At 43.8% G+C, this 25,055-nt stretch overlaps 1 protein-coding gene across 1 annotated transcript in view; it reads right to left on the reverse strand.

Moving 5' to 3' along the window:
• FERMT3 (FERM domain containing kindlin 3) overlaps positions 1-25,055 on the reverse strand; it is a 69,408-nt gene that overhangs the window by 41,663 nt on the left and 2,690 nt on the right. The gene's annotated exons all lie outside the window — the stretch shown is intronic.

Consider the following 25,055-nt stretch of genomic DNA (forward strand, 5'->3'; position numbering starts at 1 on the left):
AGGGCTGCATACATTTTCAGCTGCTGATTACCTGTTCCCTGCCCATTATCTTCCAGAACATTTCCAGAAATACAGGGTGAAGCAGTCAACCCTGCAGCCACGGAACCACAGAACAGACCAAAATAATCAATTGCAGCTCCCCTGTGAGTTCAGTGAGCCTGAACTAAAGTTACCTAGCTTATCACCTATCTAGGAGGGTGCTACAGATATAACCTTGTCCCTATAAAAACATTGGTAGGACTTCAACCTGGATAAGCTGTTATATTATGTGGATATAAAATCATAAAAAGGAATACAGTGGGACTAAAAAGAGGAGAGTATCTGCTAGAAGGAAATGGATTTATTCAGCCTTGAGAAATGGCTAAAAATGTGGAAATGTCCCCATACAAGAGCTGGTTCTAGCCATCTCAATAAAATATTCTCCTATGGATAAGCTAAAGATTTAGGTATCTAAATGCACATTTTTTTTTTTGTTTCTATACTGCCTTGACATGTGTCTTTTTTACCCCAACTATGTTCCTTTGGTGTTACATGTTTTTGCAGTAGAACATTTACTATTTACAAATGGATTTCCTGCACCGTACAATTTACAACACCTGCAGTCACAGCTGCCTTGTTTCCTCACCAAAGTGCTACCCATTACCGCAGTTTGTTCATACAAAAAAAAGCTTCAACCCCAAGTCCTTTTTTTTCATCCAAAAAAAACCTATCACTAAATCAAAAAATTACCCATAACCTTAGCCTAAACGCTAATCCTTAATCTCAAATGAGATAACTTTACTCTTAGTCTCCATCCATTCCTTAATCTCTCCCCTTAACCGGAGCCCAGCTCCTAAACCTAACCTTCAACATAACCTCTAAAACAACACTCGATCCTCGCCAAAAGTGCAAGACAGTAAATATAAACCTTAATCATAACCTAATCCCTAACCCCAAACTCTTGCCTAACCATTATTTTGACCAAAATTACCGCACTAGCAACAAAATCACACTTACATCATGTTGAGATACAACATATCAAAACATGTGCCCCTAACGGTCCATGTACACTGCAACTTGTAAATGGCCATTTAGGAGCATTTGGGTGTTTTTTTCAGAAGCCCCTGAACCCACCTCAATGTTATCTTATCTGTCCATGTACACAGGGTCGTTTGCAGTAATTTACAGGCAGTTGAGTTCAGGGACGTTTTTTGGAAAGCAATTATTTGCATTCGAACGTGTGTTTCCCGGCGTTTCAAGCGCAAAAACGTGGCCGAACGTGACCGAACACGTTTTTCCATTTTAAAGGGGAATGATTTTTTGACCTCTAGAAACGGTTCTGAACGCAAAAGCCCACTACACGCGGGTGCAAATGCGACACAACAGACGTTTTAAACGTCCTTTAAATTCCAAGCATTCCAGGGACTTTTTAAAACATCCCGTGTACATGAAGCCTTAGACTGCTTTCAATACAAATTTTTTTATGCAGGGCTTGGTATACAACACCCATCATAGTAATTAAACACATTTGAAGCAAACATATTGAAAGCTGAACACCAGACAAATCATTTTATACACAGTTTAACTGCATTATGTGGATAAATGCATTAGTTGCATTACAAATGAGACAATGTCCTATCTTGAGGAGTGGAGATACTCTTGCGGATTCCCATTCATGTTCATAAACAAATTACAAATCCAATAATTGGCCACTCTCTACAACTCTGGGATAATGTGAAATATTTAGGCAAAATGATGTCATCATATGGCCATTTAGCTACTCTGATTCGCAACCCCAAAGAATTGCCTCATCTTTGATGTAAATCTTTGATCTGATATCCCTTGAAGGGGTCCTTAGCTTCACATTTCTTTGCAGCTCTCATGAAGCTCCAGCGTCGGAGATCTTTTGGTACTTAAAGCAGAACTAAAACTGTATCTGAGTACCACAAACTGAAAACACTATTTAGTTCACTTTTAATATTCACAGTCAATTCGCCCATCCATTCATGTCTTCATGTTTTATTTATTTTGAAAAAAAAAAAAAAAACACTTTGAAAAACAACCCATTTACACCGCATTCACATTGATCCGAATTGTCAGGCGACTTGTCAGCCTGACAAGTCGCGGTCCGTCAGCTCCCATTGTGTAGTACAGGAGCCGTACTACACAATGTAGTACAGGAGCCGTACTACTTCGGGGCAACCTGGGAGCGACTTGCATAGACATTCATTATATGAAGTCCGTGCAAGTCGCAGGTCGCCCCCTAAGTCGGAGCGACCTAGTGTGAACGGAGGCTTAGCATTTCTAGCCATATTGAGTAAGGGCAGATAATTCATGTAGCATTTTCTTCCTGGGATCTATCTGGCCTTAGCTCAGCCCTGCAGAGAAAGCCCCTTCTTGTGTCCTCCAGATGAAAGAAAAAAAGCCCATGAAGATTCTTTTTATATATGACATTATTTTGGTCTAGGTCAGTAAGCAACTGAGGGAATGTAAGAAAAAATGTTTAAGACATGAAAAATATAAAATACCATTCTATCTCTTTACTAAGGATAGCCGAATTTTGGTTAAAAATAGTTAATGTTGATTGAGAGTTAGTTCTGCTTTAAATACCAAACATTTTGTTACAGCCACCATTAAAAGATTGTCCTCTCTAGAGACATCATTTGAAAACACAGGTCTGAGGCCGGGTTCACATATGTTTTCAGTACGCGGTTCGGTGCGTTTCTGTTCACCGGTTCAGGTGTGATTCAGGGGGAAGTTTTTGCCTGAATTCGCACCTGAACCGGACCTAAAAACGCACAGCACCCTTTTTGAAACCGCACCACGGCCGTCCTGGACATGTGTGAACCCCGGCTCCATTGAGAGACGGTCACATGTCATGGGAATTGGATGCAGTGTAAAACAGACAGCCAGAATGTACCTATTACTTGGGTACAATCAGGCTACCCATAGATGGTTCAAATCTAAGCCAGCCCCTGCTAACCTGGTAAAGATTCTAAGCATCTATGGCTGACTTAACTGACACTGACATTGATAGTGACACCAATACAGTGATCAGCAAAATTACTGTATAGCGTACACTATATTAATGGCACTAGCTGGGTTAACATCAAGGGACAATGAAGGAGTTAACTGTGTGCCTAACAAGTGTCATGTGTGTACCATGTGCTGCTTTTACTAACAGATCTAGCTGTTTTTTCTCCCTGCTTCGCAGGGAGAAGAAATAGCCAGATTGCTGATCTGTGTACGGAGCCCTGTGTTTGTAAATATAAATATTTGGCCAGGACCTGCTGACAAAATCCGTCTGCAGCCAAAGACAGAGTGGTTTACCTGCAGGCACACGCATGCGCGTCCCTTACCTGGAACAGACTGGGTGACGTACATGTATGTAATCCAGCCTGCCCATACTACCCTTCCGCAGAAAATGTACTGAGGGCGGGTGGCAAGCAGTTAAAGGGAAAATGTTAGGGTTCACACGACAGGTCTGATCAGGTCTGCCTGTCCATTTTTCAGGCAGACCTGATCTGACCCTCCATTCACTACTATAGAGCGATGGATCTAAATGGACTTGTGCCCATTTACAACCGCCTACCTCCAATCTGACCTGCTAAACAAAATGGAAGGGGATCTGTTCCCCTCTAGCGGATCAGATTGGAGGACAGTTGGGTTTAAACAGACAGCTAGTTTGTTTACACCAGCCATCCTTAGAGCAGAGTGGGCTGTGTCCATGTCTGCTCTGCATAAGCCGAGTGGACGTGGACCTGTCATCTGCCTACTTGGCTCAGTGGGGGATCAGCGGACAGATCCCCGCTGAACAAGTGGATTCTGCTACCTGTGAAATAAGCCTTGATAACACACAGCAACACTGGCAGGTTTAAGATTATCAGCATTATGATAACACACAGGCAGCAGTCAGCAGGTTCTCTGTCACAGTGTGTCACACAGCATGAATGGTGGGTGCTGACCTTGTTAACTTATGACCAATCGGCACCCAACAGCCATGCTATGTGACACACTGTGACAGAGAACCTGCTGACTGCTGCTTGTGTGTTATAGATGGTGACATTATAGTAATGTACAGGGCAGTAAATCTTTCACCCACCCCTAGGCATCCCCGTGCTGCAGCAACCATGATGAATTCCGGCTTCCCCTCTCTTCCTGGATGCAGTCATCTGCCGGTCATCATCGTCCGCCTCACAGCCTCTCGCTCTCCATCCCTCTCAGTCTGAGAGTCCGACTACTGAGTGGGGAGCTGAGTGAAGGTAGGGTATGAAAATAGGCAGCTGCAGCGGCAGGCGGCCGGGACCTTAAGCAGCCGGGACATGTAGAGCGGGCATGGAATGCACTGCGCATGCACCAAAAAATGAAAAAAAAAGTCCCTCCACTCTAACACAGATCACCAGAGAGGGGCCCAGAAAATAGTAATAATAATCCCCCTTAACCACTTAAGCCCCGGAGGATTTTCCTGCTAAAAGACCAGGGGGTATTTTGCGATTCGGCACTGCGTGACTTTAACGGACAATTGCGCGGTCGTGCGACACTGTACCTAAACGAATTTGCCGTCCTTTTTTTCCCACAAACAGAGCTTTCTTTTGGTGGTATTTGATCACCTGTGCGATTTTTTGATCACGCGCTATAAACAAAAAAAGAGCAACAATTTTGCAAAAATAGCAATATTTTTCACATTTTTTTTATATGAAATTCCCCAAAAAAAAATGTAAAAATCGAAATTTTTTAACATTTTCGGCCAATTTGTTTTATCCTACCTATGTTTGGTAAAAAAAAATCGCAAAAAGCGTATTTTTATTGGTTTGAGCAAAAGTTATCGCGTTTACTAACAAAGGGAAAGATTTTTGTCATTTTTGTTGTTTTTTTTTTAACGCGTAATGGCGGCGATCTGCGATTTTTTTGCGGTACTGCGACATTGCGGCGGACAGATCGGACCCTTGACTGACATTTTTGACACTTTTGGGGTTACCAGTGACATTTCTACAGTAATCAGTGCTATACATATGCACTGTTACTGTAAAAATACACTGGTAGTGAAGGGGTTAACTTTATTTGGGAGGGAGGGGCTGTGTGTGTCCCTAGGGGCGTGCTTTCTACTGTGATTGGCTGTGGCTTGAGCTGTAAGGACACTGATCAACGGATCTACATACTAGATCCGTTTTATCAGTGTCTTTACAGAGAGGAGAATGACAGGTGGCTTGTTTACACAAGCTGCCTGACATTCTCCCTCTCCCCCGACGATCGCCGAGTGACCGGCGGACATCGGGTCCGCTGGTCACACGCGCGGGGGGGTCCGTGACCGCGCGGGAGCGGGAGCGCGCCTCCGCGGGCGCGCGCTCGCTCCCCAGACCCTCCCAGGCTAGTGACGTTAATTAACGTCACTTTGCCTGGCAGGGGCCGACCGCCGCAGTAAATCTACTTGCCGCGGTCGGCAAGCGGTTAAGCTAGAGGTAGCGGCTAAGCGGGTGTGTAATTTTGAAAGCCAGTTTTGTTTCAAAATTCTATACTGACTGTTTGTGAGGCTGCCCGGACCCCCCCCCCCCCCTCCAGAGCTGAGTACACTGGGCCCGGTACAACAGGGTCGGTTGTACTGGCTTATCAGCGGCCCTTGGGGTTAACACTGGGGGTGATCAAAGGGTTAAATGTATGCCTGTTTGTGCTTACTGACTGTGGGGGGGGAAGGGCTCTGTGACAGGCACAGAGAGATCAGGGTTTCAGCTGAAACTCCTGATATCTCTCTGCCTGTCTGACAGAAGACCCGCCTGCTTTGTTTACATAAGCAGACGGGTCTTCTGTCAGTTTCTGTGACGATCACAGGAGCCCGATGGAAATCGCAGAGACCGCGTGCACATAACCACGTAGATCTACGTGATTATGCGCAGCCGAGCCACCCTGCTGCAGTAAATCTGCGTGGAACGGTTGGCAAGTGGTTAAAAACCAAAGAAAAAAAATATGTCTTTGATCTTTTGCTTTAAAAAAAATTGTTTACTTCCGCCCTAGACCGGAATTGACGTTATGACATCGTTACTGTCCTCCAAGGGCATGGCGGCAATCAGAGATGATCTAGTCTCTTTTTGCCTCTGTGACCAGCCGGCCACACCGTCATAGCATTTCTAGGGCGCACCAGTGAAAACAGTAAGCCCGAGAAACACCGATGAGTGGCGGCTGGCGGTAGGGGAAAGCGATCCAGTGGCTGATGAGCCGATCGGACCGCTTTCATGAAAACGCCAGCCACTGGCTAAAAAAAATAAAATACCAGGGTTAAGGCTGATAGCTTCAGGTAAACCACAATATATATATACATATTGCAGTCGGCAAGTGGATATTTATGAGTTCACATATTGCACAAGGGTATTAGAAGATGTAAATTTGGACATTGTCATTTGTTTGCATTATATTGCCTTCAAATTCTTGATTCTCTATTATCACATTTGGTGATTTGTTATTGTGTTTTTGATTTTAACACTAATATGATACACAGTTTGTTGATGCACTTATTTTATGTAGTACACATTGTTATCTATTATTGAAATTGCTGATATACAGTAGGTGCATTTGTATACAGAATATAATTTGAACCACTAGATAAGGTTGATTTATTTGAATAGGGTTGATTTATTTGCATTTAGCCTGCCATATTTTAGAAATGCATATATTAAATGGTTAGATCCCACATGGGAAGTGGCATGAATGAAGCAATTCTTCCATCTTGCAACACGACTTCGGCTGAAAGCATTTACAGGGAAGTGTAAGAGGTTAAATTCTCATAAATGAGGATGGGCAGCTCAGTGCATACAAGTGGAACCTCATATGACATACAAGCACTGGATTCACTCCTCATTAAAACAAGCCTGGGAGGATAACTGAGTGTTCTTCACGTAGCTTCTCCAAAACTGTAAGCTGTCTGAACATTTTTAAAGCCCCATCACCCAGATAATACTACAATGATTTCCAGCTACCGTCTAAATCCAAAGCATGACTTCAAAGCAAAAGATACACAATCTCTCAGAACACTGGCTGTCGTGGCTAATATCCCAAAAATGCCGGTTGCTTGGCTGTCAGGCTGTTGTGCAGCATAAGTATACAGCCAATGAAATCAAAATTTGTGATCTGAAATTGCTACTCCATGTCAGCATAACAGCCAGGCATCTAGCAGGTTTAGAATATCAGCAATGGCAGTTAGGGTATTTGTCGTGACCGGCTTCCTTAATGTGGATGAAAAGACAACAGCTTTTTTTTGTTTTAATTTTCGGGTTAGATATAGAGGGTTATAGCTTTTATCAAGTTGTTATTGCTGTCTGGGTCACTGCCAGGAAGATGTGTCTCTCTTTCTCTGTCGGTGACCATTGTCACTGATATAAAAAGTGAGGGGATATCCACAAGTTTTGAGTTGTCACCAGAGCAAGAGTTAAAGTGGTTGTAAAGGCAGAAGGTTTTTTATCCTAATGCATTCTATTCATGAAGATAAAAAAACCTTCTGTGTGCAGCAGCCCCCCTCAGCCCCCCCTAATACTTACCTGAAGGTCCATCCAGTTTCAGCTATGCTGCAGGAGTGTCTCTGCTGCCCAGGGCTCCTCACCTCATTGGCTGAGACAGACACTGTGCCATTGGCTCCTGCTGCTGTCAATCAAAGTCAGTCAGCCAATGAGGAGAGAAAGAGGGCAGGGCCTGGGCCACGGCTCTGTGTCTGAATGGACACAGGGAGCTGTGGCTTGGGTGCCCCCATAGCAAGCTGCTTTCTGTGGAGGCACTTAGCAGGAGGGAGGGGCCAGGAGCACCCAAGAGGGACCTGAGAAGAGGAGGATCAGGGCTGCTCTGGGCAAAACCACTGCACAAAGCAGGTAAGTAAAATATGTTTAATATTTCTAACTAAAAAAAAAAAAACAAGACTTTAGTATCACTTTAAGTGCCGGTTCACACTTGTGCGGCTGCGGAGATCGCATGTAATTCGGAGCGCACTGCTCCTTCGTTACATGCGATCTCATGTGCGGTGCGAATTTCAGCCATACACTTTGTATGACTGAATTCGCACTGCATCCGCACCAAAGACGCACAGGAGGCATTTTTTGAGCTGCATCAAAATCGGATCGCACAGTGGTTCACACTTGTGCGATCCCATTCTGTGCGTACTTGCAGATCGTACTGCAATATGCAATCAAACTGGGGGTGTCGTTAACTTTTAATTGACACTTTTAATTGACACCCCCTGCGTATCGCATATGGCTGTGTGAACTGCCAGATGTGCGGATATTCGCAGCATTCCCGCATCGCACAAGTGTGAACTTAGCCTAAGGTAAATCATTCAATAGGGACAAATGTTTTGGTGACAACTGTCTACGATAAAAACTCCCCTCACTTTGGGGAGAGTTCCTCTTTCCTGGCCCTACCTCACGTCAACACACAATGGGTTAATGCCTCCTCTGGAACCCACAGGACCACCTCTTCCCAGCTGAAAAAAAGACAGCCCCTCCCCCACTGAAATGGCCACCAGGCCACCTGTTGATTGCAGTTGGTAAGCAGGGTTATATACAGTAATGCAGATAAGGCACTAAGTGAGTTTAATTACCACCTTAATCAGCCACAGAACCTGTGTAATTATTATATGTACTGGTTTAAAGGAACAAGATGGCAACCCTTTTGGTAAGCACTTTGGTTGCTGCAAGTATATCCCCCCTACAGAACCACCCCTCCAGGTTCAGCCTCTCCTGGATTTGGAAGACCCAGAATGGATGTAAACCTTCCTGAACCTGGGTGCCCTGTGTGGCGGGCCATAGGCAATGTTCCTTAAACAGCATGAATATTCTACAGGTGTGGTATTACTAAGCTCTTCGATATCTTCCTTGGGGTTTCTCCTGTCTTGTGTAGGCAGAATACCACGCCACTCTCCTGGCTTTGTTTTCAGTCTGAGAGAGGAGGTGGATGATGTCATAGAGGGCATGGAGACTGGGCAGCGCGGGATAGTGACCACCAGTCACCAAGCAGCATCAAACAGTTTTAGGCTAGATTCACACTAATGCGATGCAAGAACCAAAGCAATTCCTGTGCAGGTTCATGCAACGCATCAAAATCACAGGCAGTTCACAGGGCTCTGGGAACGGCTGCAGGTGTCAATACAAAGTTAGTATCACCCCCAAATTGGTTCGCAGAATGCAATGCGAACTGTGGAATCTAATGGAATTGGATGGTATGGGTCTGAACACCCGTGCAATCTGATTCTAGTGCGGACAAAAACTTTATGGCTGAATTTGCATTGCACAGATATTGCATGTGAAGTGCACAGGAATGCGGTGCAAATCACATGCGATCTCTACAATCGCATTAGTGTGAACCCAGCCTTAGAGCCGGCAGAGGGACTGGCTTCTCACTCTCACTTTGCAGTCCTGACAGTTTTTGTCTTGTGAGATAAAGACTTATTGCTATTTGGACTATGAAATAAAGTGAATAACTCGTGTGCTACTCTGTGTTTGAAAAGACTAGGAAAAATAAAAATGAAAATATGAATAAACAATATTTTTTAAACACCAAACATTGTCTAGTATTCAGTGGATAAAGCTGCCATTCTTTATAGTTTCATCACTTACATAAACAATAATGTTCAAAATATATGTGTAGCACCCTCCTAGGTAGGTGCTAGGAAAATGCATATGTGGCCCTGTCTGCTTATCAGGGGGGCCTGAATTTTTAGCTAGCTCTCACATGTTTCTAGGTGTGTCTATTGAGTCTGGGGAGTCTCCCCACTGTATCCAATGAGGGATCTTGTTGGTCAGTGGAGGAAACCTAGCCAACGGCACACTAGGGTTTATGACTGTCTCAGTGGGCGGGGTCTACCGCAAAGCACCCTGGGATTGGATATAAATCTGTGGGGATCATGTGACAGAGTGACTTTTGGCGGGAGCATCAGTCTCAGGAGGAGGTGACGGCTGTCTCTCCTCCTGTCAGAGAGTGAAGGTGATCCAGGCAGTCGGCCTAAGGGGACCAGAGGTTGAGCTGTGCTGCAGAGAGGGATCCAGAGTGTTGCTGACCGAGTGGAGCTGCTGGGCAGAAGTCTTCAGGAAAAACAGTATCGTGAGTACTCAAGATCTGTCCAGGGGTCTGCCTAGGAAAGGGGACCACTCCAGAAGGTCAAGGGGATCCAGGAGCCAGCTAGCCAGTAGTTGTGGCAGTGAAAGGGGATGCCAAGTCTTAAAGCCCTGAAGATAGGGAAGTGAAAGGGGGCGCCAGTGTGGGCTCTGAAGTGTTCAGCAGTGCAGTCAAAGTGTACAGTCAGCTACCTCAGGAAGGAGTACCTGAGAGAGCTAAAAAGGACTTTGATAGGCAAAGGCAAAGTCACAGTGTCAAGTCAGCGTTAACGGGCATTCGGCCATCGTTAACCAGCGTCAAGTCAGCGTTAACAGGCATCTGGCCAGCGTTAACCAGCCTCAAGTCAGCGTTCTCTAGAGTCCCTGCCTAATTGTGCATAGTTCAGTTGTTGGAGTATCCCAGTCATCCCTTCTCCCATCCAAGTTCCTAAATAAACCTAAAAACCCAAAGATACTGGACTGGTTCTTGTCTCAGTGCTGACACTTGGAGAAACATGTTCAAAGGTACTTTTGTTGCACCCGGTGACCCAGGGGGACCCACAGCCAACACCTATACTGGTAATTCTGCTACGTATGGAGTGACGCTAAATCTGTTTCTATATGAAACAACAAATGAGTGCTCTCGTGAACATATAGGAAGTGAAGTGAGTAAACTTATAACATATAGCATCAATAAAATGTGTTCTTTTGTGTTATTGTACACATTGGTAATGGGTAATGTATTAGGAACGAAAGGATGTCACATCGTTTGATGGAAATGAAAAATATCAACCTACAGAGGGTAAATTCAAAGACACCCCAAAAATCAAAGTAAAAAAAATGATGCAGCAGGCTAGTCCATTTTGCTGAAATTTCATTGCAGCAACTCAAAAGGTACTCTAGTAGTTTGTATGGCCCCCACGTGCTTGTTTGCATGTGTGACAATGTTGGGGCATGGTCCTAATGAGACGATGAATGGTATCCTGGGTTATTTCCTCCCAGACCTGGACCAGGGCATCACTGGGCTCCTAAACAGACTGAGGTGCCACCTGGCGGCGTCGGATGGACTGAAACATAATGTCCCAGAGGTGTTCTATTGGATTTAGGTCAGGCAAGCGTGGGGGCCATTTAACTGTATCAATTCTTTCATTCTCCAGGAACTGGCTGCATACTCTCACCACATAAGGCTGGGCATTGCCATGCACCAGAAAGAACCCAGGACCCACTGCACCAGCGTAGGGTTTGACAATGGGTCCAAGGATTTCATCCAGATACCTAATGGCAGTCAGGGTGCCATTGTCTAGCCTGTAGAGGTCTGTGTGTCCCTCCATGGATATGCCTCCCCAGACCATCACTAAACCAGTCCTTCTGAATGATGTTAAAGGCAGCATAATGTTCCCCACGGCTTCTCCAGACCCTTTCACCTTTCACATTTGTCACATGTGCTCAGGGTGAACCTGCTCTCATCTGTGAAAAGCACAGGGCAGGTGGACCTGCCAATTCAGGTGTTTAATGGTAAAAGCTAATTAAGCTCCACCATGCTGGGCAGTAAGAACTGGGCCCACTAGAGGACATCGGGCCCTCAGGCCACCCTCATGAAGTCTGTTTCTGATTGTTTGGTCAGAGACATTCACACCAGTGGCTTGCTAGAGGTTACTTTGTAGGGCTCTGGCAGTGCTCATCCTGTTTCTCCATACACAAAGGAAGAGATACCAGTCCTGCTGATGGGTTAAAGCGGAGTTCCAGCCTCAAATACCCTTTTTAACTAAAAATACCCCTAAGCCATCGCCCTTTACAGAACCGCTATTCTCATACTTACAAGGTGTACAGTATTGGATTTTAGTCTAAATCTTACTTTTAAAAATGCTGTCTAGGTGCGGCCATCTTAGATGTGGGCATCTGAAGCCACAGTGTATTCTGCTGTGTCCTTCTTCCTGATTCCAGGGAGTGTTCTGGGAGTTCTTCCTGATTCCAGCCTCCTGGGGGTGATGACAAACAGCTCCCAGGATGCAATGCAAAGGCGTAAGTGATGTCGGTGGCCGTGGCCACAGAGGTGGGAGAAGGAGGAAGTACAAAATAAGGTAAGGGACCCCCGAAAAAAATTGAAAATGCCCAATTGTTGATCAGCATAGCGAGCACTCCAGGAATCACTAAAGTTGCAAAATAGGCCGGAACTCCGCTTTAAGGACCTTCTACGGCCCCGTCCAGCTCTCCTAGAGTAACTTCCGGTCTTCTGGAATCTCCTCCATGCTCTTGAGACTGTTCTGGGAGACACAGCAAACCTTCTGGCAATGGCACGTATTAATGTGCCATCCTTGGAGGAGTTGGATTGCCTCAAGTGACAATGGATAGAAAAGCGGATGGAGAAATTTAAAAGCCTAGATTTAGGAGGCTGTAGTGGAAAGTATGCGGCAAATATCCACTCCACAGGCAAGACAAAAAAAGAAAAAAGCGTACTTTTGGTTTAAATTTCATTGGTCCCTTTAGTACCCAGGCCCAACCATTGCAAAAAGCATGCAGATATGTGAAAATGGGAGGGCCTTCTTTTCCCATAATGACAGAGACTTAAAAGCACATTGAAGAATGGGAAAGACCTGATAAGAAAACCAATTTACAGTAAATCTCCTGTAAGCTTTATCCAATGAAGCTGGCTAATGCATGTTTAAAAAACGCATGTCCAGGAGTGGATTGGGGCCCTACAGTGCCTGGTGCACAAGTTTTTTTGCCTTTCAATACCTTTAACGATCATGTGGATTGAAAGGTAAACTTAAGGCTGGTTCACACCAGATGCAGTCCAATGATTTATTATTCAGTTTATTCAGCATTATTTAGTCAAAAATGCATGATCACTGTTTACCATGGATTCCAATGGCCTACGTCACACCAGTGCAGTGAGTTCCAGTACAATCAAGGTAGAACATGTTGCATTTTTTCTGTATGGAAAGCATCTGTAACATTGCAAAGCACATTGAAAAAGCACCATAACACTTCAAAAACATGCATGCAGAAATATGTCTTCAACTCAGAAATGGTGGTGAACTGGCCCTCAGACTTGTAGAGAATTTTTACTGTGGCAGATTTTTACCTGTTTACCAACAACAGCCTTAACTGGGATGTTTAAACATTAGGCCTTATTTTCAAAGTGGAACCTGCAGGATTGGGCATAGTTCTTGAGGATTTGAACCTGGCTGCTCACGTTTGGGGAAGGCTTCACTAGACCTAGTATATAGGCTGGCACATTCAGTCACAGCCACGAGAGTTTTGTGGTTGTGCCACTGGAGGGTGGATGAAGATTCCACAAAAGCCCTTTGTAACATTCCCCATAATACAAGGTTATTTTTTGGCAAAACATTGCATGATGCGAGTGACAGGAGAAATATCCAGACTGTGGCCACAGTCTAATAAGAGGAAGCAGCCATCTTTTTGTTCAAATTTACCAGATCACAGTGAAGGGGGCTCAAAGTTCCTTTTTTACATAGAATCAAATCCAGAGCAGGCTGCTAGACATCTGGAAAGTCTTTTGAAGGTGGGCCTAACCAGTCTCTTCCGGTGGAAGCCAGGATAGCCTCCTTTTGGAAATTTGGGCGACCAACATCACAGATAGTTAGGTGGGAGTACAATAATCCTTTCATTCATGACCAACAGATCTCAAGAAGAAAGAATTATTGCAAGATTACATATAAGAATTATACTGCAACAAGTTCATAGTGCTGGTGCCACCAGAAGAACAGAATCTGGGGGATTCTTTCTAGTATCCAAGGAATCAGAAGCATTCCTTGCTGTCTGGGTTTGAAGAAATCGAATAGGTACTTACACACCAAAAAGTTCAAGATGCAAACAGTCATGGCGATAGTTCAGCATGAAGACCGGTTGGTGTCAATCGGCCTGGCTGACATATACTTCCATGTACCCATCAGTGCATGACACCAAAGACATCTGAGATGTGCAGTGGCAGGCTGTCACTTCCAGTTCATGTGTTTGCCATTTTTAGAATTGGCACAGCACCAATAATCTTTTCAAACATTTTGTTGACAGCGGTGGCAGGAATTTGTCTATGGGGATAAGGCTCTACCACTACTTGGACGAGGTTTTGATTGTCGCACATGTAAGCCAGGAGCTGGAAAAGCATCACAACCTTGTCCTAGAAGTCCTTTTCCAAGTTCAGTCGACTAGTGAACAAACAGGGAAAGCAGTTAACCCCTTCTCAATCTATGAAGGATCTTGGAGTAGTATTTAATATCGAAATGAGTCAAGTGGTTTTTCAAAACTGCAAAATTTCCAAAATGAAAATCTGCGTACGAAAAGACATGGAGAAAGCATTTATGTCAGCGAGGGATTGCATTGTCCCAATTGGGACCTTTTACAGTGGCCATTCCAGTAGTGCCTTGGGCAAGGTGGCACATGGGGGCATTTCAATTTGCCTTCCTCAGTCAATGGGATGGGCTGTCTATTGATCAGAAGGTCTTTGTGTCTGCACAATTAAGCAAGAATTGGAAATTTTGGACATCACCAGTGTGCCTCTTTTGGGGCATGCCTCTTAGCTCAGGAGATGGAATAATTCTGACGTCAAATGCCAGTTTGTCTCCAGTATGAGGAGACAGGTGCAAGACTATTGGAGCCAGGTGGAATGCAGATGCTCTGACTGTCTTAAATGGAAGGCAGTTTTTTCCAGTATTGCAAGCCTTTCAGGATCTTCCTCTAAGGGGCCCAAGTGAAGTTGATGATTAACAACAAGACAGCAGGACCTTCATTACCGACCAAGGGGGCACTAAGAGTCTTTCCCTGTTACTTTTTACAACAGAAACTTTTCTCTGGGCAGGGAGCCGCTTACAGGCAGTTAACAGAAATCTACTGGCTGGGAAAGCAGGATCCACTAACGGATCAGTTAGGCACAATATTTTCCATCAATGAGTACCTCAACTAGTATTGGCTCTATTGGGCATTCCAGCTTTAGTTCTCATAGAGACTCAACTAAACACGCAGATTCAGGTATTTGGAACAAGGTACAAAGGTGAAGTGATAGAAGATGGGTTCACAGTGCCATGGGTTTTGCCTTTGGTCTTTGCCTTCCTCCAGCGTCCTTAATTATGAAGATTCTTCTGAAAATTTGGACAGAACACGTTTATTCCATACAGGTTCGTTCCACCTGCCGAAGAGTCCTTGTTTTCATTGCTTCTCCAAATGTCATCAGCACCACCAATGGCCTCAATCCCATCCAGTGAGACTCTGTTAATAGCCTGGCCATTGATTTGGTCGGAGTAGAGGTGCAGGATTTCTCATCCGAGGTGGTTCAGACCTTGGTGAAAAACACATGACCATGAACGCTACATATGAAAAGATATGAAGGAAGTTTGTTCTGTTTGCTCAGCAAAGTTTTCTTTCCTGTGTCTCCAGCTCTAGATAATATCCTGGACAATTTTACAGTCAGCTCTTGAGGTTGATCTGGAATGCAACTCTCTGCCTTTATCCTCTTTTTCAGGCTGCAGATGGGTGGAAGAGCCATTGAACAAATGCTTCAGGCAGGCAGTAATCCATATACGACCACCAAGGAAATCCTTGTTCCCTTCATGGGACTTAGGCTTGGTTCTGAAAGCACTAGTATAGGCATCCTTTGCTCCAATAGCTTAATTTCCATTGCAGTTCCTAGAGGTAAAACTAGTTCCTCTGACAGCAGTTGCTTCAGACAGAAGGATGTTGGAGATTGCAGCACTTTCCTGCAAAGATCTTTTGTGTCTTCTTACCAGAAGTAGTGATACTACATCCACCTCCAAAGCTCAATTCTAAAGTGGTATCCAGTTTCCAGGAAAACTGGGGCCAGCCCCTTCGAGCATTTACACGAGAGTCAATGAGTACACAGCAGGAAGACTTCAGTTCCTTACACAAGTTGCCCATAGTGAACATGCAAAGGTCAAAAGACGTGCGGAAAGTGGACAACCTTTTCATTTTGCTATGAGGCTCTCAAGAGCCCTCTTCTATTGGTTTACCAAGGTGATTAGATTGCCATGTGGGAAGTAGGCCTTTCTGCTCAGGAACAGGTACAAGCTCCTTCGACTTGAGGGGTAGCAGCTTTGGAGGCAGTTTTGCTAGGATTCGGTGGAAGATATACCGGATGTGAGACAGCCAGCCCTTCATTTGACTTTACAAGCTAGGCGTGCGGTCAGCAAGTTCCGCAAAGATTGGGAGAAATAGACAAAACCACATTTAATCAGCTCTTACGAGTTATGAGTGATGTCGAGCAAACTGGAGAGATATATCTAAACTAGTTCCCAGCTGTGTTTAAAGAATATGTAAATCCTCACCTTGTAAAACAACCCATTTAGTTTAAAATAGAAATTAAAGGCAAAACATTTCTGTATTCATATAAAACAAGATTATAAATACCTTTTTTACCTTTTTCATAAGTGATCATCATGATCTGCATAAGGAGCTCAGAGAGCTGAGGGGTCGAAACAGCAGCACGCTGATCTTTCGGGGGAATGTGCAGGGGAGGGGGTGTGTGTCATTGGAGGAGAGCACACGGAGTTCCCAGCACAGTGAGAGAACTGACCAGGCTATGCCCTCTTGTCTAGTGTGGTCAGTTTTCAAGGACGAACTGTGTGGTGGCTTGGGGCTGGAGATCTACTGTGGCATAACAACTTTCTGTCCCTTCCATCTGTATCAGTTGTGGGAATTTTTAACTGATTCATGAAAAATGTTCCCATACATGTGTTATAATATCTCTCACCCACAGGTGGTTTAGTGAGCTTTTAACAGCTTGCCAACCGCCGCAAGTACATATACTGCAGCGGTTAGCCCCGGCATATGTATAGCACTGATTACTGTAGTAATGTCACTGGTACCCCAAAAAGTGTAAAAAATGTCAGTCAAGGGTCCGATCTGTACGCCGCAATGTCGCAGTCCCGCAAAAAAATCGCAGATCGCCGCCATTACTCGGTAAAAAAAAAACAACAAAAATGACAAAAATCTTTCCCTTAGTAAACGCAATAACTTTTGCGCAAACCAATCGAAATACGCTTATTGTGATTTTTTTTTTACCAAAAATATGTAGCAGAAAACAAATTGGCCAAAAATGTTAAAAAATTTTGATTTTTACATTTTTTTGGGGGGAATTTCATCTAAAAAAATTTGAAAAATATTGTTATTTTTGCAAAATTGTCGCTCTTTTTTTGTTTATAGCGCATGATCAAAAAATCAAACAAGTGATCAAATACCACCAAAAGAAAGCTCTGTTTGTGGGAAAAAAAGGACGTCAAATTCGTTTAGGTACAACATCGCACGACCGCGCAATTGTCCGTTAAAGTCACACAGTGCCGAATCGCAAAATAGGGCCTGGTCAGGAAGGGGGTAAAATCTTCCGGGGCTTAAGTGGTTAAAGTCGTGTATTTAAAGATGGCTGCCGCATATCCAATTGACCATGTGGTTGTGGGGGTAAGTGCAACCATGTGTTGTAAAAAGAGTCCATAGCATGAGGAATAGTCTGTTTTTTGGAGCTGTGGAAAGACCAAGCATGTAGCCAGGATTTCTTATTGTCCTGTTCCTCCAGCTATCCAGTGTAAGCTGTTCAACTACATTCAACTACCAGAGCTAAGTATTATTTGATATTTTGGGAATACAAGTGTATGTTTAAGTTGTAGTATTTTGTGTAATGTTTATGGTAAATTTTATGTGTAAGGAACTTTATGTACACTGAACAAAATTATAAACGCAACACTTTTGTTTTTGCCCCCATTTTTCATGAGCTTTACTCAAAGATCTAAGACTTTTTCTATGTACACAAAAGGCCTTTTTCTCTCAAATATTGTTCACAAATCTAAAGTCTAAATCTGTGTTAGTGAGCACTTCTCCTTTGCCGAGATAATCCATCCACCTCACAGGTGTGGCATATCAAGATGCTGATTAGACAGCATGATTGTTGCACAGGTGTGCCTTAGGCTGGCCACAATAAAAGGCCACTCTAAAATGTGCAGTTTTATCACACAGCACAATGCCACAGATGTCACATGTTTTGAGGGAGTGTGCAATTGGCATGCTGACTGCAGGAATGTCCACCAGAGCTGTTGCGCATGAATTGAATGTTTATTTCTCTACCATATACCATCTCCAAAGGCGTTTCAGAGAATTTGGCAGTACATCCAACCGGCCCCAGACCACGTGTAACCACAAAAGCCCAGGACCTCCACATCCAGCATCTTCACCTCCAAGATCGTCTGAGACCAGCCCAACTGGACAGCTGCTGCAACAATCGGTTTTCATAACCCAAGAATTTCTGTACAAACTGTCAGAAACCATCTCAGGCAAGCTCACTTGCATGCTCGTCGACCTTGTAAAAATAGGAGGGAGTTTCTGTTTTGTTTCACAATACACAGCAAAGAATGACTGGCAATTGTGGGGAAGAGAAGTATACCCTAGTTTAGTTGTTAGTGAGAAAGAAGCCTCAAGCCCTCACTACCAATGCAGCTTTTGCATAAACACAAGTAGCATAACTAGAAATGAGTGTTCACTAAGATGAATGTGGGGTGTTGTTGAACCAGGGAGTGGGAGTTAGCCCCCTAGAGGGCAGGTTGGAATTTGGAAACCATGGAAGGATTAGGCACTTAATCTCTTCACACCTGGAATCAATGGACATGTTCCATGTACACCTTCTCAAGATGCTTAACTGTTACAAGAAGAGGATTCCGAGCAAGCTCTGTTCCTTAACAGTCTCCCGTGTCCTTCCTTGGATACACAACACTTGAGAGATACTGGACTCTCCTTTATGGATTTTCTCTGCCATGAAGGCTCACTTCACAGAAATCTATTACTTTATGTTAACCAAGATTATGTAAAAGAAATTCTGCACTCACAAGTAAAGTGCAATCATTGCTGCCTATACAGACAATTCATAAAGAAGTGTAGCGCTTAAGAATAGATGTATGGGCAAATTAAAAACAAATGCTTTTAAATCAAGTGAAAAAAAAGAAGAAAAAAAAAAGGTGAAAAAAAGTCCTTCTAAGTGGAGTATGTCACTACATAGAAATGAAAAACCAAGTGAAAAATTATATATAAAAAGTCCATATATGTGATAAATCCATACAAAAAAAAAAGTTCTGTTTAAAGAATTCCAGCAATTAAGCAGAAAATCTTCCAAAGTAGCTTCTCTGCCAGCAAGCACAGTGAAATAACCCTCCACCACACAAACGTGCTCTAGTTAATGCACCTTACCAGAATGTTTGACCACCTAGGACGGATGGCCAAATGAGGTTTGTGTATATTCCAAGTGGTAGGGAATCATCAAACCTCCAGATAACAGCTCTCCATATAAACACTTTTAATGGAATTAATCCAGATTAAGGGAAAAGCAAAAAGGCTTTCATGGTGTAGCATTTGGTTAGAATCAATTTGATAAAAAGATTAAAACTACTCACAAGGCCAATATAACAAATGATGTATAATATCAAAATACAGGCATCCTAATTCCTTCCTTGTGTTGCGTGTCTAACTTCTGGGTCCCGGCGTGATCACGCCGCTCTTGTTGGCCTGATACGTTTTGTCACCAAGGACATCATCAGGGAGAGTGTTCATGAGGTATATGATGTGTATGTATATAATTTTTCACGTGGTTTTTCATTTCTGTGGAGTGACATTCTCCTCTTAGATAGACTTATCCTTTTTTCACGTGATTTAAAAGCATTTGTTTTTATTTTGTCCACACATTCATTCTTTAGCGCTACACTTCTCTGTGTTAACCAAGGCCTTACTCTTGTGACTACCCAGGCCAGATTCCTAGGTTAACCCTGTCCCACAGAAGGTCCCAATATAAGTATCCTGCCGTGAGGTGAGGGGCATAAACCACACCTGTACTCCCACCCAACAGGATCACTGTCTCCCGCCACAGTCACCCGCTTCCACCTCAGACTGGCTGCCATCACTTGAGATTGTATCCCATCCTTTAAGATTAAAGTGTGTGTTCTCCAAATGTACTCAACCACAGGTGTTACCTTGTACAAATGTTCTCAGGGCAGTGCAAGGCTGCTTGACCTGTAGGGTTAGATGGATTTAAAGAGGAGCTCCAGTAATTTTTGTCTTTATTAAATGTCAGCAGCTACAAAAACTGTAGCTGCTGACTTTTAATAAACATACACTCACCTGTCCCAGGATCCAGCAATGTGCTCACCCTAGCTGTCTCTTCCCTTGATCTTCTCTCCCTGTGTCCCAGATGACTGTGGTGAGGAGAACTACTGCCCAGGATCAATTAGGAAAACCCCCCGCCCCCCCCCCCCCAAAAAGTGCCATTTGGAGAAGAGAGGGAGGGAGGAAGCCATAAAGTGGAACTTTCGGGTGGAGATCTGCTTTAATAATCATTGTAAGGTTACACTGACTTTATTTTGGCCCTCCAAAAGTAAAGGACCCTTCTGTGATTAAATAAAGTACGTTTTACTGAGGCACCTGTAAAATACAGATACATCTCTCATTACTCTTCACATACAAAATCAGTTTATCAGAGGTAGAAATGGCTGCGCTGCTGAACATAACACCGCCCCTAGCGATTTCCCAAAAGATAAGGTGCATAAGGAACATAGTGTGGCCCATAGCTGTGATGGATTATATCCATAATTCCTGGAGTCCCTGGAGATGGCCCTTTTAAGGGGTTTGGTGTCAACAAAGAAGAAATCACATTGTAGCAGTATGTCCCGACAGGTAAACTCCTATGGGACAACAGCCTCAAGTTGGTCCGCTGCAGATGAACACTGCTCAAAAAAATCAAAGGAACACTTTTTAATCAGAGTATAGCATCAAGTCAATTAAACTCCTGGGATATTGATATGGTCAGTTAGGTAGCAGAGGGGGTTGTTAATCATTTTCAGCTGCTTTGGTGTTAATGAAATTAACAACAGGTGCACTAGATGGGCAACAAAGATGGGCAACAGTGAATTGTTTTACAGGTGGAGGCCACTGACATTTTTTTCTCTACTCATCTTTTCTGACTGTTTTTCATTAGTTTTGCATTTGGCTAGGGTCAGTGTCACTACTAGTAGCATGAGGCAGTACCTGGACCCCAATACGTGCCATTGCCAGAAGGTTTGCGGTGTCTCCCAGCACAGTCTCAAGAACATGGAGGAGATTTCAGGAGACAGGCAATTACTCCAGGCGAGCAAGACGGGGTCATAGGTCCTTAAACCATCAGCAGGACCGGTATCTGCTCCTTTTTGCAAGGAGGAACAAGATGAACACTGCCAGAGCCCTACAAAGTGACCTCCAGCAGGCTACTGGTGTGAATGTCTCTGACCAAACAATCAGAAACAGACATCATGAGGGTGACCTGAGTGCCCAATGTCCTCTAGTGGGCCCTGTGTTCACTGCCCGGCACAGTGGAGCTCAATTGGCATTTGCCATTGAACACCAGAATTGACAGGCACCCTGGCACCCTGTGCTTTTCCCAGATAAGTGCAGGTTCACCCTCAGCACATGTGACAGGTGTGAAAAGGTCTGGAGAAGCTGTGGAGAACGTTATGCTGCAAGTAACATTGTTCAGCAGGACCAGTTTGGTGCTGGGTCAGTGATGGTCTGGGGAGGCATATCCATGGAGGTGCACAGAGACCTCTACAGGCTAGACAATGGCACCCTGACTGCCATTAGGTATTGGGATGAAATCCTTGGCTCCATTGTCAGACCCTACGCTGGTGCAGTGGGTCCTGGGTTCCTCCTGGCGCACGACAATGCCCGGCTTTATGTGGTGAGAATATGCAGCCAGTTCCTGGAGGATGAAGAAATTGATACCATTGAATGACCCCCACGCTCGCCTGACCTAAATCCAATAGAACACCTCTGGGACATTATGTTTCGGTCCATCCAATGCCGCCAGGTTGCGCCTCAGTCTGTTCAGGAGCTCAGTGATGCCCTGGTCCAGATCTGGGAGGAAATACCCCAGGACACCATCCGTCGTCTCATTAGGAGCATGCCCCGACGTTGTCAGGCATGCATACAAGAACGTAGGGGCCATACAAACTACTGAGTAACATTTTGAGTTGCTGCAATGAAATTTTAGCAAAATGGACTAGCCTGCTGCATCATTTTTTCACTTTGATTGTTGGGGTGTCTTTGAACTCAATCCTCTGTAGGTTGATCATTTTAATTTCCATCAAACAATGTGGCATCCTTTAGTTCCTAGCACATTACCCAGTCTATATCATTATAGATATCCAGCATTATATTTTTCCTCATTGAGATCTGATGTGTTTTCAAAGTGTTCCTTTAATTTTTTTGAGCAGTGTATATACTACAGTCAGGTCCATTAATATTGGGACATCTACACAATTCTAATCCTTTTGAAATGAAACAAACACAATGTGCTTTAACTGCAGACTTTCAGTTTTAATTTGAGGGTATTTACATCCAAATCAGGTGAACGGTGTAGGAATTACAACAGTTTGTATATGTGCTTCCTACTTTTTAAGGGACCAAAAGTAATGGGACAGATTAACAATCATAAATCAAACTTTCACTTTTAAATACTTGGCTGCAAATCCTTTGCAGTCAATTACAGCCTGAAGTCTGGAACGCATAGACATCACCAGATGCTGGGTTTCATCCCTGGTGATGCTCTGCCAGGCCTCTACTGCAACTGTCTTCAGTTCCTGCTTGTTCTTGGGGCATTTTCCCTTCAGTTTTGTCTTTAGCAAGTGAAATGTATGCTCAATCGGTTTCAGGTCAGGTGATTGACTTGGCCATTGCATAACATTCCAATTCTTTCCCTTAAAAAACTCTTTGGTTGCTTTCTAAGTATGCTTCGGGTCATTGTCCATCTGCACTGTTAAGCGCCGTCCAATGAGTTCTGGAGTTCTGAAGCATTTGGCTGAATGAGCAGATATTATTGCCCGAAACACTTCAGAATTCATCCTGCTGCTTTTGTAAGCAGTCACATCATCAATAAATACAAGAGAACCAGTTACATTGGCATACATGCCCACGCCATGACACTACCACCAGCATGCTTCACTGATGAGGTGCTATGCTTTGGATCATGAGCAGTTCCTTTCCTTCTCCATACTCTTCTCTTCCCTTCACTCTGGTACAGGTTGATCTTGGTCTCATCTGTCCATAGGATGTTGTTCCAGAACTGTGAAGGCTTTTTAAGATGTTGTTTGGCAAACTCTAATCTGGCCTTCCTGTTTTTGAGGCTCACCAATGGTTTACATCTTGTGGTGAACCCTCTGTATTCACTCTGGTGAAGTCTTTTCTTGATTGTTGACTTTGACACACATACACCTACCTCCTGGAGAGTGTTCTTGATCTGGCCAACTGTTGTGAAGGGTGTTTTCTTCACCAGGGAAAGAATTATTCGGTCATTCACCACAGTTGTTTTCTGTGGTCTTCCGGGTCTTTTGGTGTTGCTGAGCTCTTCGGTGCATTCTTTCTTTTTAAGGATGTTCCAAACAGTTGATTTGGCCACACCTAATGTGTTTGCTATCTCTCTGATGGGTTTGTTTTGTTTTTTTCAGCCTAATGATGGCTTGCTTCACTGATAGTGACAGCTCTTTGGATCTTATATTGAGAGTTGACAGCAACAGATTCCAAATGCAAAAAGCACACTTGAAATGAACTCTTGACATTTTATCTGCTCCTTGTAAATGGGATACACACCTGGCCATGGAACAGCTGAGCAGCCAATTTTCCCATTACTTTTGGCCCCTTAAAAAGTGAAAGGCACATATACAAACTGTTGTAATTCCTACACCTTTCACCTGATTTGGGTGTAAATACCCTCAAATTAAAGCTGAAAGTCTGCAGTTAAAGCACATCTTGTTTGTTTAATTTCAAATCCATTATAGAGCCAAAAAGATTAGAATTGTGTCGATGTCCCAATATTTATGGACCTGACTGTATATACCCCAGGATAGACAAAATGTGACACATGTGCAGAGGAAGAAGTCACTTGCAACCCAACCCCTGCAGCAATTAGCCAGCAATATCTAAATAGACACTACACGATAATTACGGTAATATGGCATAACCAAAAAATGACAGTAACAATCAGCATCAACTTACACGTAGAATAACGTTTACTTGGAGGAAGACTGTTGGGAATAGATGAGGAAGAAGCTTAAAGTGTTTCTAAAACAAAATAATTTTTTACTTTAAAGCATTCCCTGAATTAGGGTAAGGAACATTTTACAGCTTGCTTCTCTCCCCCACCTCCCTAAATACTTACCTGAGTCTTCAATCAATCCAGCACTGTGCACGACTACATCTTTTCTCTCCCCCTACTCAATAGGAGTAGACTTGAAATAATTGAAATAGAATGCAGAAATTATTATATCATTTAAAATTTTGACCATTGATACACTTTTAAGACAGCCATCGACTGTTTGACACACATGGGGTGTGGCAAAATGTAACAGATGAAGTGCACTATGCTTAATAAGAGGATGGAAATGAGTGGATATAATTGTGACTCATGATCACATATGGCTTTATCAACAAATGTAAGTGCTGAAAAAATGATCAATGGCCTTCTTGACAGCTGCAACTGTATTTTATTATGGGTACCGCTGATGTGCAACAAGAAACAAATACCTTTCATAATAAAGAAGTACGGAGATTGAAAAAAAAAAAAAGCATATTCACCTAGATGGCTGCAGCCCTAATCTCAGCTTTAGCTATCCTTCGCCACCTCTAAGACCAACAACTGAGAAATCAAACACCATTTATCGCTCAGCTCTCTATCCTCAGCCCGCAGAGAGCTAGTGACTGTTAGTCATCGGCTCTCTGCTCTGCCCCTCCAGTGCTCACTGGAGCGCTGGGCTGTAGAGTGGGTGAAAGCGACTGGCTCAGGCTCTCAGCAGCTCGCAAAGAGGCTGAGCCAGCTGCCAGTCCAGGCTTCTGGGGAGGATCCTGACCATTCTGGTTGAGATCTTTTTAGAGCGTGGACTGCTAAAAATAGGTCACAGGAGTTCAGAACTAACTGCGCTCCTGTGACCCACATGTGAAGTGCAGCCAAAACAGCTTTGACCATACTTCTCCTTTAAAGAA

The sequence above is a fragment of the Pelophylax lessonae genome (assembly GCF_965119305.1).
Source record: "Pelophylax lessonae genome assembly, chromosome: 10".
NCBI lineage: Eukaryota > Metazoa > Chordata > Amphibia > Anura > Ranidae > Pelophylax > Pelophylax lessonae.